The sequence below is a fragment of the Cnephaeus nilssonii genome, assembly GCF_951640355.1.
Source record: "Cnephaeus nilssonii genome assembly, chromosome: 10".
Classification (NCBI taxonomy): domain Eukaryota; kingdom Metazoa; phylum Chordata; class Mammalia; order Chiroptera; family Vespertilionidae; genus Cnephaeus; species Cnephaeus nilssonii.
The window spans coordinates 77860520-77873074 of NC_137081.1; the positions used below are offsets into that span (position 1 = coordinate 77860520).

The following is a 12555-nucleotide window of genomic DNA, read 5'->3' on the forward strand; positions in this document are numbered from 1 at the left end:
ACAAGGTTTTGGCCAGGAAGAAGATTAAGATTTCTGAGTGATCTTAACAGCATGGTTGCCCCATGAACCTGCAGAATGTGTTGTTTATTATGTGGCTGATTGAAGATGAGGAATGTCTGGCATAGAAATAATAAATCATGCTCATGTGACACGTGCATATATGCCTGGCCCTATTCAATGTGCTGTGCAAATAGCTCATGTAATCCTCACACCTGGCACTCTTATTATCCCTGTTGTAGAGGTGAGGAATCTAGGCACAGAGAGGTTTAGTCAGTTGCCTGAGGTGACCCAGCATTATAGGTGATGGACACTTAATGAAGTCTGACTCCTGAGTCCTGTGTTCTTAGCCACAACACTACTTAATGGCCTCACTCTCCCAGTCAGTCTGACGCAGTCAGCCTGAGCCCTATACTTTGGGAAGCATTATTTTAGGCTAACTGCCACTCTCTGCTTTGGTGGAAGCCCTGGTCAGCTCCTTAGATAATCGCAGAGACCATGGACTAAGATCTTTGATGTGGTTTTTCCCAAGTGTACTATGGCAGCTTGTTTAGGAGGGCACCCTTGCCAAGCAGCAATTTTCATGAAGATGGGTGAACTGAAACGTTTACAGTGTTGTGCACAGAGGTTGTTCCAACAAGCCTCCATCTCTCCTGCAGCAGAAAGAGAGGAAATCAGCTTAGGTGTTGCATGAAGGATGTAAGTTAAACCTGCAGAGAAGGAGGAATTCTCACTGGTCTGAGATGATTTAGGTCTAATTATCTCTTGAGGCAGAAAGATTGACAGGATTCCTCCTTCATGCCCCTCCCTTCCTAAAATCGGTGGCAATGTAAGCCGTGTGTTTTTATTTTTCATAACAGTGCCATGGCTGCCGTGGCTTGACTCATTCCTGCCATGTGTCCTGTAAGCTCCCCTAGGTGACGGCATGCCCGAAGGAGAAGGGTTTCTGTTCCCACGCCACTGCTGCACCCACTTCTGGTTGCTCTCAGTGAATTATCAACATTGTTTTCACTTGTTCACGCTGGAAACCTGGGGAGCTTCCTAACCATGCAGGATGGGCAAGGTAGGTTTACAGTTGTGAGTACGCGAAACATGGAGTTTATTCTTGTATTATTATTTATTAATTATTGTATTACTTCCCACATGAACAACTGTAAACCTACTCTCCCCCTTCCTGTATTCCCCACATCCATCTGTCACAGTTTGTCCAGCCTGACTCTCCTCGCCGTTTCCATCCCAAGGCTCAGTTTCATCTCTGTCAGTCTCACCCAGGCTGTTGCAATTGCCCCCTAAGTGGTGCCTGTGCCTTCAGCAATGCAGTCTCAGCATCGGTGTCCTCGCTGCTCCAGAGTGACCCACCTAGAACGGGCTGGCCACATCTGGCTGCCCATGTGTTAGCATGGCCCTCTAGCTAACAAGGATTTGTACATTTTATCTATCTTTCTTTCTGTTTATTTTGGGCAGTGAAATATTTTTTATGTTGATTATTTTTATTTTTTATCTCTCAATTTTTCGAAGTTGATATATAATATTATATTAGTTTCATATGTACTGTTGTTACATATGAAACTAATATAATATTATAACATACCTATTAATGAAGTTCTTAATGAAGTGATCACTATGATAAGTCTGGTACCCATCCATTTTGAGTTTATTTATATAGTTTTATTTTTTTGCCTGTATCCATCCAGTTTTCACTTCACCATTTATTGAAGAGACTATCTTTACCCCATTTATATTCTTGCCTACTTTGTCATAGATTAGTTGACCATATAAGTGTGAGTTTATGTCTTGGCTCCCTATTCTCTTTCATTGATCTGTATGTATGTTTTTATAACAGTACTATCGTGTTTTGATTACTATAGCCTCATAGTATAGTTTGATGTCAGGTGGTGTAATACCTCCAACTTTGTTCTCTCTCAAGATTGCTTTGGCTATTTGGGGTCTTTTGTGGTTCCATATAAATTTTTGGAGTATTTGTTCTAGTTCTGTGAAGTATGTCATTGGTATTTTAATACGGATTGCATTGAATCTATACATTGCTTTGGGTGGTATAGACATTTTAATGATATTAATTCTTGCTATCCATGAACATGGTATATGCTTCCACTTGTATCTTCCTCAATTTCTTTTTTCAATGTCCTATAGTTTTCCAAGTACAGGTCTTTTACCTCCTTGGTTAAGTTTATTCCTAGGTAAAGCGCAGGCTCCTTACCATGGCCCACCAAGGCCTCTATGATGCATTCTCAGATTCACCTCCTTTGGTTCCTGGCTTTGCCAACTTACATGTTATCAAGTTATCTTGTTATCATCAATGATAACATGTTATCATTGTTATCAAGTAGGCTGACAATGTTAAAAACAAACAAACAGCAAGTAAGGCTAAACTGAAGGAGTTGTGCTGAGGCCCCTGGTGAACTGCAGCATGCATGCCCTATTGAAAACATGCACACCCTAAAATCAAACAAAAGGAAACAATGTCAACCACAGGGCATCGGTGGTCAGTTTGCATCATGATGCTCCTGGCCTCGTTGTTTTTGACCTTGCTGTCGGCCAGCTAGGAGTGCCCTTCTTTCCAACGTCATTGGTTTGATTCCTGTTCTTTCTGTTGGTCCTCTTGCGTAGAAAGTTGTGTTAGGTGTCCCTTGGCATCTGTGATGTCTCTATCACAGGGCTAGTGCCATTGTCTTGCAGTTATTTATTTACTCATGGCTTTCCATCATGAGACCCTTGGCTCCTTGAGGGCAAGGTGTTGTCTCATTCAACTTTTATGCTCAGTGTGTATTTGTAGAGTGAATGAGTGAATATATAAACAAGGAAATGAATAAACTCAGTGACTCAGCAGTATCCTGTAATCCTCACATAGGAATGAGATGGTGCAACGTATTTTCTTCATATCTAAAATAATTCCTTTTCATCCAGTGTGAGCTTTATCAATATTTCTTTTGAATTGTTCCAATTTGTTCTGTCTTTACAATACCCTATGGGAAAAGGCAGGTGGGAAGAATTATCTCCATCGTGTAGGTGAGAAACAGGGACAGCAGTGATATCAGGTGAATTGTTAGCTAGAAGCTCATCCCATTTACATGGGACCACATGGCTCTTTCAATGAACTTTCATCTCACTTGATATCTGGCACTATAATAGTCTCTGAAGATCCCAATATGAACAAATCACAGTCTTAGACTCCAGGCGGACATAGTTTTGTCTGGGACACAAGCTTGTTCATCCTCTGATGGCAGCAGGCCAGGGATTGCTGAGAGGAGAGATGAGAGAGGCGTGGGCAAGCCTGAGTGCGTGAGGTAAAGCAGGAGAGAGGAAGATAGGACATGCCACTTAGGTGGGACATCTCTCTCCAACCTTCAGAACTCTAGAATGAGGCCCTCCCTGTGATAAAGATGGTAGTTCAGCAGCGAACCACCCGGCCATCCTGCTGAGAGCACCCCTGTGGAAGTATCCACCTCTCCTGAGTCCATCACCCTCATCCACGCATCACAGAAGGGGTGGCTCCATGTGGAGTGATTGTACTGCAGTCCTGAGGGACATTTTTGAGGAAGAACATTTTTACTAATTATGACTTGGAGAAGATTTGGGCAGGAAGAAAGTACAGCCAGTGTGTTCCATGTGGTCTGGCCTCTTGGCTTGATTCTTGGGAGAGGATATGCCTAGTGTTTGTGGACACACTTTGCACATGCACAGGGGGAGGTAGCTGTGGGGTTCACCTAAGATAGCACTGAGTGGTGCTTCAGGGGGCCCACACCTCGATGTATGCTCCATGCATGAAATGTCATTTAATCCCCCAACATCTCTGTAAGGGAAGTCCTGTCATTATCCCTATTTCACAGAAGAGGAAACTGAGGCTAGGAGAGATGAAATAACTTGGGCAAGATTGCAAAGCTGATCATGGGCAGACTGCCACACCAGAGCATCCAAATGTGTGTTTGGTTTTCCCAGCTTTTGGCCAAAGGAGAAGAATAAAAATAAGTCAGGGAGTTTTTTCAATAAGTTTTTAGTATTCACTTTAAAGATGAAATCCACTTGAAGATTTTTGAAATGTACTTTATGGCATTAAAATATTCTTATGTACGTGTGTATATGTGTGTGGGGATAGTAATGATAATAGAAGACACCATTGGTTGATCCAAAGGTGTATGGTGTTGTTTTTTTGTTTTTTGTTTTAATTTGTCATGAAATTCCAAAGTGCAGGATCTTCTCATCTATAGTACATGCTGTCTGGGGTGCCGTCTTCCTTTCTGTTTTGTGAAGATGGCCAGGAGAATATACTCACGTCTGTGCACGCATACACACAGATGATGTATATACATTTACCCACAGAGTGATGTGCAATATTAAGTACATTTTAAAGAAGCAGTTCTGGGCTCCCCTTGTGGATTCTGCCTCTGCTTTATTGGGAGGTAATGTACAAAGTGGTGGCAATAATGACTGCTTATCTTATAACCCCTGGGAGCTCGTCAGTCTTCCTCAGGAAAGACAACCAGTGCCCCAGTGCCCACAGTTCATAGATACCGTTCGAACTGTATTTTAATAAGACTGATTCAGCTGCTTTCTTCTTCAAAGATATTGCATATTTTGTCCCCTGGGGCCTGGACTCGGGTTGAGAACAAGGCTTAACCCAAATGAGTCCCCATTCAGTCTCTGATGAAGGTGGGTATGCTCATAAAACTACAATTTAAAATCTCTAAACATTTGCATTTCAGACAGACTAGAAAAATAAAAAAATATTCATCCAACATGAACACAGATCTTATACTCATTTCAAACAAACAAGTAATTAAAGTTTCCCTTTTATAACAGGTCATGAAAGGCAAGGCATGCTATGAAGAAAAGTCATATGTGTCTCTTATAAAATAAACAGATGCTTCTCGGTATATCCTTGTATTTGTGTCTACATGACATTAGATCAATGACTGAAAAAACCAGTAAGTGGTTTGGTCTTTGTGATATCCAATTGTTGCTGGGAGTCTAATGAATAGGTCCCAGCATTATGAGAATGAAGACAAAGTCGAGGGTATACATGAAGTCAAGACATGGTCCTCCAGTTCCTTGCTAGCAGTTAAATAAAAGGGTTTGTTAGGGGGATGAGGAGAGTCCGAGAGCAAGGCAATGAGAAAGGGATTCAGAAAGGAGAGAGTCCAGTGTGAAGGCCTTAAGCTTTTTCTGACTGAGGTTGAACAAGCACCTGCACTCATGGATAATTTTCAATGTGCTTGAGGCTGGCCCGGAACGCTCATTTTCTGAGTGGAAGAATTTTGCTTGTTATCAGGGAAGCCTGTCATGTGCAGTTGAGAGACTTGGACTTCAAACCATCTAAACATTCATCAGCAGGTCACTGGGTAAATAAGTCAGGGTGCATTGGCTCAAGAGAATTGTATGCCGATAGCATATACTGATATAAAAATTGTACAAGATATTTTGTCAAATGAAAACTGTTTTATAATCATATGTGTGTATAAAATAGTCCTATTTATTTTTAGAAAATAAACCTATTTTTATGCAAATGATTGTCCCTTTTTAGAAGGACATAAAGGCATAATTAGCGATAGATAATTACCCTTGAGGATTGATTCATCCTAGGAACTTTTTTAAAAACTTTTTTGTTTTAGCCTCTTCTGTACAGTTTGAAAAGAACCCTGTCATAAGCACGTGTTACTTTTATGCTCAATATTAGGGAGAAAGGTAAAGACCTGGGTTTGAGTCTCCTTTCTGAGGCTGCTGGTGACACTAAGCCTCGGCGCTTCAGTTCCCTTTTCAGGGTTGATCAGAGGAATGAAGCAGTGATGCAACAACGTTCTCTGCAAATCCTGAAGTGGACCAGGTATCTTCGCCTCCTTTTTTTTTCAGGGTAGCCCAGGAGCCCTCTGAGTGTGATGGAGCTGGTACCAACAGTGACAACTGTTGCTAAAATCTTCGCCAAGCCATTGCTGAGGGCCAGGATTTTCTGATGATACTTTCCCTCCTGCCTCTGACATCGCCGGGCCCGCAGTGCTCTCCCCTCCTTCCTCCTCCGCGGGGCCTGAGTTCCCAATGTGGCAGGGGTGCCGAAATTACCTGGAAAGGGTAGGAGACAGCAGCAGCTCCTCTGGCAGCAGCAAGGGGCAGATGTTTTCTGTGACCCGTGACCATGGAACTGGTTGGCAAACACTGTGCCTAGTCAGGAAGGGAAACCCAGCAATCTAAACACTTTGTGAGGCCCCAACTTAGCTCACACTGCTTATTTGGGCTCCTAGTTCAGTGCTGATCACCAGAATCTCAAACATTGTTTACTGCCCCACTGACACGCAGCCCTCCCTTATCTTCCAAGTGGGGTAGGAAGTTCCCGCCAAGTGGGCCGTGGCTTTATTACCGCTTCTCTGCAGTCTGGGCACAGCCCAGGAGTGACACAGATTCAGAGAGGGACAGACACTCACACTCACACTCACACACACACACACACACGCTCACACGCTCACACGCTCACACTCTCACATACACACACTCTCACAGTCCCACCCACACTCACATGCACAGTTTCACACACTCACATACATAAGCCAATCAAATACAAATGTTCACAACAGTGACACACATTCGTACACATTTCCCACTCGCATATCCATATATATATGCCACTCACATACACACTCACACACTCATATACAGCACATGCTACTCACATTCACAACATATATACACATACATAACGCACATTCTCTATGGCATATACATTGAGAACAAACCCTCATAAATATGACAAGACATCAAGGAGATGCTTATTAAAACAGAACAGCTTCTGCTTCAGTGTGTCAAGGGCTTGGTAAAAAGAACAGTGTGTCCTCTGGATATCTATGAGGGGCAACTGTAAATAATAATAGTGCCTTAGGTGATGTGTTTTTTTTTGTATATTTTTATTGATTTTAGAGAGGAAGGGAGAGGGAGAGAGAGATAGAAACATCAGTGATGTGAGGGAATCATTGATCGGCTGCCTCCTGCATGCTCCCCACTGGGATTCAAGCCTGCAACCTGGGCACGTGCTCTGACCAGGAATCCAACCATGTTCTCCTGGTTCATAGGTCGACACTAACCCACTGAGCCATGTCAGCCGGGCAGGTAATGGCATTTAAGACACCTGACAGTTCACTAAAATGAGAATTCGCTGGAGTCGTTATTCTCCTTCTCTTGGGTTTTGTGATTTACTGTTAGCTGTTCAGGTCATTTCCCATCTTCTCCACCACAGCCAATCACACCACTTTTTGCTGACAGTGTTGAAAGAGGATGTGCAGGGTAAGGAAGTGGGATAGCTGCCCCCTTAATAAGTCCTCCCTGAGGGACTGTCCTGGAGATGATGGGGGAGGCAGGGAAGGGCTCTACAGTGGGACACCTGTGGGGTAAGGTGGGACACCTGTGGAGACAAGGCTGTACACCTGAGGGACGAGCATCAGCCCAGCCACTGGTCTTCTTCATCGTCCACAGCCACCTGGCCCAGTCGCTCGCAGGCAGCAGGGGGAGAGCCGAGGAAACTTCTTTTACCCGCGGAAATACCATCAGTTTGAGTTCTACATACATTAGCCTCTTCTTTTCCTTCAAGGCCTCATGGCTTTGCCTCTTTTCTCTTTGAGGCTGCCTGCCTGGCACCGTGTATTGAATGGAAGGATCGTGCCTTCCTGAGCAGCGGGCCAGGCTTCTCTGCTTGGTTGCCTCCATACATAGGAAGGGGCTTGGCCATCTGGTGGGCATGAAGAAGATTGTAATGTGCCTGAACATTACCTCACTGTCTGGATATCTTTTTCTGCTTTATTTATGTGCACTTCCTTGGTGATCTCATCCAGCCGTGTGGCTTTAAATAGTAGTTATATACTGACTACTCCCAAATCTATGTCTCTGACCTGGATGCCCCCTCCCCCAATCCTAGGCTCGTAAAACCCGTGGCCCGCTGGACATCTCCACTTAGATGCTTCAGAGGCTTCCAATCGTAACATACTTGGAATGACTCCCAATTTCCCATTGACACCTACTTCTCCTGCAGGCTTCTCCTCAGGAAAGGCTACCAGTTCCATCTTTCCAGTTCCTCAGATAAAACCCTTGGACTTAGTCTTGCCTTTTCCTTTCTTTCATATTCTTGTTCACTTCATCAGTGTGTCAGATCCACATTCAAAGTATACCCACGTCTGAGTGCATCCTAACTCCGCTGCTTCCCTTGGGGCCAGAGCCACCTACCTTGCTACTCCCTGGATTACAAAAAAGTGTCCTGTCACGTGTCCTGGTGTCCTCCCTCATGGCCTGCCACTCGTCTTTCCCAGAGCCCTAGTGCTTTTTCAGAAATCCAAGCAGGGTCCTGTTGGCCTCTGCTCCTAAACCACCAGTGTGCGGGCATCTTGCTTCAAGTCCCAGCCCAAGTCCTCACCTTGTCCACAGGGTCTACATGGTCTCCACCCACTACCCCATCTTATGCCCCCACTCTTTCCCTCATCCCCTCATCCAAGTCATGCTGGCTTCTTGCCATTCTTCCCCAACACCAAGCAGATTATCAGCTCAGGGCCCTCGCTCCACTGGTTCCTTTGCCTGGAACACTTGTCCCTAAATATATGTCAGTGCCCCTGTATTACAGAGAACTTTTCTGACCAACCACACGACCTCTCTTCTGCCATTCCAACTTATTCTCCATGCACATATCCCTACTTTGCATATCTCTGTTCATGTGTTTATTGACTAATGTCTCCTTCTAGAATGTAAGCTCTATGGTACATCACCCACATAAAGCATCAGGTCTTAAGGGTGACTGATGGCAAGGAGATATGCCCCATGGTCAAGTACAGATTGGTTCAGGAACTGGCCAGGAATTGGAAGCAGAAGGAAAGGAAGTGATTGAGAATTAAATGAGAGTTTATTTTCCTGCTAGTCACATGGCACTTGTGTGGCAGCTTGCTAGACATTTCTGAGACATAGGCATTTAGACACCTAGAGAATACTTGGCTTCAGTTGGTCATTAATACATAAGTATTTAATGTGGCCCTACTAAGGGTCTGAGTTAATTGTAATTGAATGAGTATCTATCTATCTATCTATCTATCTATCTATCTATCTATCTATCTATGCCTAAGCAACCGTTTGACTGTTCGACCGGTAGCTATGATGCACACTGATCACCAGGGGGCAGCTGCTCAATGCACAGGCATGGAAACATGGAACAGACGGATGAATCTCAGAGGGAAGGGAGGATGGGGGAGGGCAGAAAGAGATTAACCAAAGATCTTATATGCATACTAGAGGCCTGGTGCACAGATTTGTGCACGGGTGGGATCCCTCGGCTGGCCTGCGGGGATCAGGCCAAAACTGGCCCGGTGCATGGATTCATGCACTGGTGAGGTCCCTTGGCTGGCCTGCACCCTCTCACAATCTGGGACCCCTCAGGGGATATCAGAGAGCTAGTTTTGGCCCGATCCCCACAGGCCAGGCCTAGGACTGCCCCCCACCCCCGTACCGGGCCCCAGTTCTTAATGAACTCCATGCTAAAGATGTTGGGGAGAAAATGCCAGGTCTGCTCATTATCTCTAATATCTGCTCATACCAATCCCAGGCTCTTGTGAGGGCCAACTGTGCTTGTTCTCACTTTTTTCAATGATCAGCACTATGCCAAGGTATTATTTATGCCAAAACATGTAAACTTGATGCCAGAGTAAGAGATGGAAGGAGTTGGAGGGATCTTTTTCTCTAGAAATGTTTTAGAATGGAGAAATTAAGAGCACTGACTTTGTACTCTAACAGATGGTTTGAATTTTGATTTTGATACTTTCTACATGTGTGTACAGGGTAGATAATGAAACTCTCAGAGTCTGTTTCCTTATTTGTTAGTAGGATGAATAGTGTTCATAGAGTTGTCATAAAAATTATTAAGTAAAATAACATGAAATGATTAGCACAGGCCTAATACATATTATGCATTTAATAATTTTAATTTTTATTATCATTGCTGCTTGAGATATTTGGAGGATATCTAGATGGAGGTTGTCTATGACTATTACACAATGATATTTTGTATGTTTCTTGCAATAGAACAGTAAACAAAGGTAAGAAACCTGGCTTGCATTCCCAACTCAGCCATGGTGTGTCACACCACTTAAGCTATCCGAAGTAGTAGACAGTAGAGTACACAAAACATGGGCTTTGATTCAGACAAGCGGGACCTTGATCTGTATTTATTAGGTAATTTTGGATAGTCTAGCTAGTGCTTATGAAACTCTGTTCCCTCATCTGTAAAATGGGGATAATATTTTGTCCCCAGGTTTGGTTTAATGAAACACTGTGACCATTCCTAATATATCAGTGGTTTCTAGTCAGTTGTTTTCAATGCATGTCTCTGTGTGTTCACATAAACATGTGTATTATTGTGTGGTAACCCACAATTTAAAACAATGACAACTTACTGTATATAAAATTTTGTATCCTGCTATTTTCATTTAACTTTATCGTGTGACTATTATTTAATTACTGTGCTCAAGAATCTACTTATAAATGACTCTCTACAATCCATTTCAGGGAACAACTACAATTTACTTGACCATGTATTATTGAAATGTAGATTATTCCTTTTTTTCACTTTTATGAATGCTAATACAGAGAAATTTCTTACATATTAATCATTTTTACTACCTCTGGACAACTTACCTTTGATCAATTCCAGGAAGTGTAATGACTAAGTCAAATGATATACGAAACTGCTTCCCCGAAAGGTTGTACTAGTTTATGACTCCTGTTTGCATTGTATGAGGATGCTTATTTCACCGTGGCCTCATCAACAGTGGGTATCATCCCAAGTCCTGTTCTGCAAGATTATTTTGTCTGTGAAGAATTTTTCGTAGCTAACTGCAACATCTTGAACAAATAGCAGTATATCTCTAACACAACCTCTTACCTGGTGGAGGCTAAGTGAGGCATAGAGAAGTGTCTTAGGATTGCAGATTTCATACGAGGTTGACTGGACCAGGAGACTGGAAATATGCCATTTACTCTAACAGAGGGTGAGTCTGGAGCTCTTTTTATGTTGTCTTAATTGAAAGGCCATTGGCAACCTAGATTTCCACCATCTATAAAATGGGGACATCCATGCCTGTCCCTTGGAGGGATTTTTGGGTAGAATTGAATGGTGAATTGATATAGCTGGATGTCTTCAGATCTGTATACATTACACCAAATCACCAGTTGGTTAGTACTGTGTGTATGGGAGTATAATTGTGTGGGAGCAGGGAATTGGACAGCTGGTAATAGCACCTTTTAGGAGAGAGTAGTAGCAGCATGCATTAGATCTGGCTGCAGTATGAGTGGATCATGATGGACAGAATGCAGATCCCTCACGAGCAGCCCCCACTCCTTCAGATTGGTTACATCAGGCCCGGCTTCACTTAAAAGATAGTTTTCAAACTTCTCATGCATCAGAATCAACTGAGGGGCTTATTGAACCATTGTTGGGCCCCACCCACAGAGCTTCTGATTCAGTAGGTGGGGTTGGGCCTGAGTCTCTGCATTTCTGATAGGCTCCCAGGTGACACTAATATTGTGGTCCAGCAACTAAAAACCACAGGTTTATAGGATCCTGTAGCAGCAGTTTAGTTATCATTAAATTAAATCGCCACCTGCTGTGGATGTGTGTTTTTAGTCAATGGGAGGCCGCTGGTATTTACATATTAGCAGCACCGAGTTTCACCAAAATTATTTGTCTAGAAAGTGGTATTGTGTTTTTGGAAAATGTAAACACATTGAGTATATCTCTCCTCGATCGATAGCTTCATTTGATGGATGCATGTAGTGAAATGTATCTTTCATAAGCATGCGCAATATCACAAGAAAGGAATATTTTCTAGCCAGTGTTAGAATCAGTGCCTGCTTTTCAAAGCAGAGCTCTCAAGTTTAATAATTATTTACAATGAAAGTGGAGTTTTAGTCTCATGTCAGGCAAGTGGAGGATCTCATATTTCCTAGGGCATGTCTGTGATGACTCCAGGTCTAGGTGGCCTGGGAAAGATAAGGGGACATTTCATCATTTCAGAGGGGCCTCAGCCCATAGACACTAGGCTGTGGTCAGTGAGCAGACAGCCATGTTTGTTCGCCTCGCTCCAGGAAAATGGCTCCAATCCAAACACACGAGCCGGCCAGAGACCAGGCTTATTTAATCACCTGGAAGTTCAGACGACCACTGCAGCTGTTAGGAGAACCTGTCACAGTTGGTTTGCCAAGGACCCAGGGCCAGGTGCCTGCCCTGGGAGAATGTATTCTCAAATTGACACCTGGGTTTTGGGAGAGCCAGTGAGATCCACCAAGCAGGACCGAGGGCCACGTTAGCCAGGGTGTGCCAATGAAAAGGCTCACTCTCCCAGGGAGACTCCTGCACCGAAGGAAGTGGGCAGGGAAAGGAAGGAGGTGCTGGCGTCCAATTAGATAACCATCTCCGGCCATATCTTCTTACAATGTGCAGCGGTGGGATGCTGTTCACCAGGAACCCAGATGTATTGGAGACATTTCCTTCCCGAGTTTACATTTTAAATGTTTTACACTCGTATTGAA

At 43.6% G+C, this 12555-nt stretch overlaps 1 protein-coding gene across 3 annotated transcripts in view; it reads left to right on the forward strand.

Moving 5' to 3' along the window:
* The window catches only part of NCKAP5 (NCK associated protein 5), a 965452-nt gene that overhangs the window by 37695 nt on the left and 915202 nt on the right, over nt 1-12555 (forward strand). The gene's annotated exons all lie outside the window — the stretch shown is intronic.